This window comes from Eurosta solidaginis, chromosome 1, assembly GCF_040869045.1.
Source record: "Eurosta solidaginis isolate ZX-2024a chromosome 1, ASM4086904v1, whole genome shotgun sequence".
Classification (NCBI taxonomy): Eukaryota; Metazoa; Arthropoda; class Insecta; order Diptera; family Tephritidae; genus Eurosta; species Eurosta solidaginis.
Window position 1 is genome coordinate 128838503 of NC_090319.1, and position 4293 is coordinate 128842795.

The 4293-nt window shown below is 38.3% G+C and overlaps 1 non-coding gene across 1 annotated transcript; it reads right to left on the bottom strand.

Annotated features, from left to right (window-relative positions):
- Positions 1-1406: 1406 nt before the first annotated feature.
- Positions 1407-1479, bottom strand: TRNAK-CUU (transfer RNA lysine (anticodon CUU)). The gene has a single exon. It is a non-coding gene; the product is annotated as a tRNA-Lys (tRNA).
- Between the last annotated feature and the right edge of the window lie 2814 nt (positions 1480-4293).

Below are 4293 nucleotides of genomic sequence, written 5' to 3' on the forward strand. Positions count from 1 at the left end.
ATCATCATGGAAGGCCTTTCAGCGATGGATTGCAAACGAACCTACATCACTATCACATTCTGTAAGTAAATTATCCTTTGTTTACACTTACTATATTTTTTGGTGGGTTTTGGGTCGTCTTAAGCCACGTCAAAGCAACATACGTATGTACACTTGTACTTACATATGTACGCTCAGCACATCAGCTGATATATAACTTTGTTAATATGAGCCGATGCATTTGCTAATTATATGCACAAAGGTTGATACATAATTCTTTCGGGAACTGTTACTATTTATATACATGCGCTTGTTGATTTGACTCCTTACGATCAAAGAAATCCAAACAAAGAGAAATTATCAATGAATAGAAAAAGTAGATAAGTGCTTATGATAACAACAGAAAAACCTGTTTTGAGGATTTTACCTTTTAACTTTAGGTTTCATGCGTATGAATGCCTGGTAGAAGATAATTTTTGAGTAAAGCTTTGGATAAATACATAAATAACATATGGACTTTTCGTTTTAAACAAGACAAAACTACCCCCTGAAAAACTAAATTAGTTTTTTCCTTCGTACATAGTAGTTTTGCAACGAAGTAATAAGTTTTATATCTGATATTTTGTGTTGTTTATTAAAACAATTTTGATAATAGAGGAAAGTTCACAATTCGAAAAATATGTAAATAGGTTAAAGATGATCGCTTTCTGATTTGTAAACACAATATCGAATAGATATCTTAAATAGCATAATTCCTAATTATGTATATTGGTATGTAAGTGATTATAGGTTGTTATAAATATTTTTAAACAAAAGAGCAATACAATTTTATGGTTTTGTTCATGTACTTCATATTTTTTCCAAGAATGAATACAAATATTAAATGAGTTTGTAAAGCAAACACCATGTGTTAAATTTATTAGAGTTTTCCTGGCGGCATACGGTGGCGTAGGGAGGTAGGGAAAGTTGCTTTTTATGGGCATCTTCTTGAATATTTTTTATTGCGAAGATCCTGGTTGGGTAGGGTAGAGAAAGCGAATGTCAATTAACATCATAGACATCGCTGATCAATCAATATGACGTACATTAGGATGTTCTCCTTTTTCTTTTTAAAAATTTGTTTCTTTCTAAATATTGCAATTCTGTTAGTATGCCCTGTTGCTTTTTCTTAGGAATCCTATTAAATAAAATTTATGATAATGCAGTTGAGGTATTGCAAAAACCCACCCCACGCCGAAAGAGCTAAGGCACCAGAGGATTCCGACTGCCGCGACCCTTCAACTGTCAGTAGGGTCATATCCTTTCCTATTTTTACCACCTAGGAACCAGCTTACCTACTCATTCATCCTCACCCCCCTCCTGGTAGACTGTAACATAAATTTGTGTAGCCCCACGAGCAGCCACTAAGGTTGTTACAAAATTTTTGGCGCCCAACGTGGGGCTCGAACCCACGACCCTGAGATTAAGAGTCTCATGCTCCACCGACTGAGCTAGCCGGGCTTAGGTCTACTACCGCAGTGATTGATGCCGGAGAGCTCAGTGGTCAACCTGCCTACGACGCTGTTTCTTCGGATAGGATACCCCGTTGAGAGGCATGCTTGGCTCTATGGAATCGAACTTTAGATAGCAATTTTCATCCGCTATCAACGTAATAATTCTTGCACGAATAAAGCTCATTGTTTTAAGAAAACCATTTTTCATTTTGTTTCAACTTTTAAATAACGTTGCATGCATTTCCAGAGTATTGCGTATTCGGCTCAGCTCGGATACCAGTACTGAATGATCTTGCGACCTAATTTTTCTAGTGAAGCTTAAGGAGTTTTGGTTTACTTAGTCATGTTTAGAACAGATTGTCGCAAACATTTGCTTGTCGTTTTTGTGGTTAAGTTGTTGCCTGGAATATGTTTGTATGCTGTATTAGCGTTCACATACCGAATAATTTAATCCATAGATCGGCAGGAAATCTTTCTAAAATCGGTTTTGTTTTAGTAGAGTAAATTTATATAAGTAGTTCTCATCCAGTCTAAGTATAGTTTTTTAATTTGGAGAAATCATTAGTCCTTTTGGTAAAGACTTTTAAAAACTGTGGTACACATTTCCAGAATATTGCGTGTTCAGCTCAGCGTGGATACCAGTACTGAATGTCCCTACTATGTAATTTTTCTAGCCTAACCAAAAGCTTTGATTAAACCAAAGTTTTAGAACGAATTGCTGTGGAGTGTTGTCTGCATATTAAGGGTCAAGTTGTTGTCTGGAACATGTTCGTATGCTGCAGTGCCGAATAATTTGGGCCTAAAGTCTGTAGTGCAGGACCTGGCAATGTTCTAGTTTTGTCAAGTAGATTCAATAGAAAACAAAAAACACCTGTCATCCTAGTATTCGTCTTATTGAATATTTTACTCTACCTCTTTTATGCCATCAGCCTATGCCACAACCAGGAAAACACATTTTTTGATAATGCCCTTACAGCACAGTCCCCCATCAGGTGCAGTTACCGATAACCAATGTGCCTTATGTAAACAAGAAATAAATAACACCCATCCTTGCTATTTGCTAGTTTGCAAGCACGTCTTTCACAAACGTTGTCTTGAAAGTTGGTTAGCAGAGAACAGTCATTGCTTTCTTTGTAACAAGATAATTAACCAATCCGACATTAAAGTAGTAGTTGGAAATTGCTCGCCTGGAGCAAAAACGAAAACCACCACTACTGATGCAAGTCATCGAGTCGTTACTCGAAATCTTTCCAAGACTTTGCAACAAACTCAAGCTACAAACGTAGCCGAATCACACGAGAGGCCTGGTACAAATGCCAGTGCCGCAGCTGCTTCTGCACTAGATGCTAGTCATAGCACCAATCAGACTGAAGCTCCTTCTAGAAACCAAGGTACTCGAAGGCAAGGTAGGCCCAATCGGAATCGTAATTCCCGACAAGGCAACGAGTTCGACTACGCAATTATACAGGAAATAATAGAGCAAACAGTTACTAGGGTAATTACATCTTTGAATGTGAGCACGCCTCAGAATGCTCAGCCCAGTTCTAGCCCAACAAGTAATTCAGTTTTGCCCATAACTAGTTCTCATACCTCTGCTTCGACAGCATCGTCCACACTTATCAGGAAAACAGCTGACATAATGCAAAAGTGGAATTTACACTTTGATGGATCGCCTGAAGGTTTAGGAGTAGAAGAGTTTATATATCGGGTGAAATCTCTAACAGACGAAAACCTAGATATTGACTTCACTGCCATGTGCAAGCACATGCATATATTGTATGCTGGGAAAGCCAGAGATTAGTACTGGAGGTACCATAAGCAGGTGAACCGTATAGTTTGGTCAGATATGTGCGCTTCTCTTCGACAACAATATAGAGATTATCGCTCTGCTTTTATGAGTAAGGAGATGATTAGGTCCCGTAAGCAAAAGCCTGGAGAATATTCTCATCTTTTTATGATGCAGTGGCTGCACTTATTGACAAATCCAGCGTTCAAATGGATGAAGAAGAGGTTATGGAGATTTTGAAAAATAATTTACTACCTGAAACTCGGGAAAAGTTATTGTACCAACCGGTACACTCCGTTGGACACCTATGTCGTTTGGTGCAAATTAGCGAAAACTTAACGAAGGAGCTCAGCTGTCGTGCCGACAGTGTAATCAAACAAAAACCCATTGTTAATCGGCGTCAAATTCATGTCGTTGAGGAAGCTAGTTCAGAACAAATAGAAGACATAAATATTGAAGGAGATTTAGCCGCAATTCGTAGCAATGATTCAAAAACTAAATGCTGGAATTGTGAAGAGTTAGGTCACATTTGGGAAGATTGTTTGGCGGAACGCCGCATTTTTTGCTACAGTTGTGGCACCCCTAATGCCTACAAGCCACAATGTCCATCTTGTCGTCGAAAGGCGTCGGAAAACCAACAAACGGGTACATCCAATACCAGCCGGATGGGCCCGAGAGCGTGAATAAGCCAATTGTGGCGCAAGAAAATAATTTCAAGAAATCGTTCGTAGATCCAGTTCCTTTTCATCGACGATCGTATGAAGAGAGGCTTAAAGAATATTTAGAAGTTAAGAATCGTCTGTTTAAAGACATCTCCGCTAATGCAAGTAGGCGTACGTTGCGCTTACGGAAGTTTTTTGAAAACGTTAAGAAAGACCAAAAATTATTAGTTTTGACCATTTTCAGTAATCAGCATGATATGCGAAGTTATGCAGAAGTTTCGTTTTTAACATATAAAGAACTTGATCTTTTAGACACTGGAGCAAATATAAGCTGCATCGGTTCAAACCTTGCGAAAGTAGATTTTTCAAATAT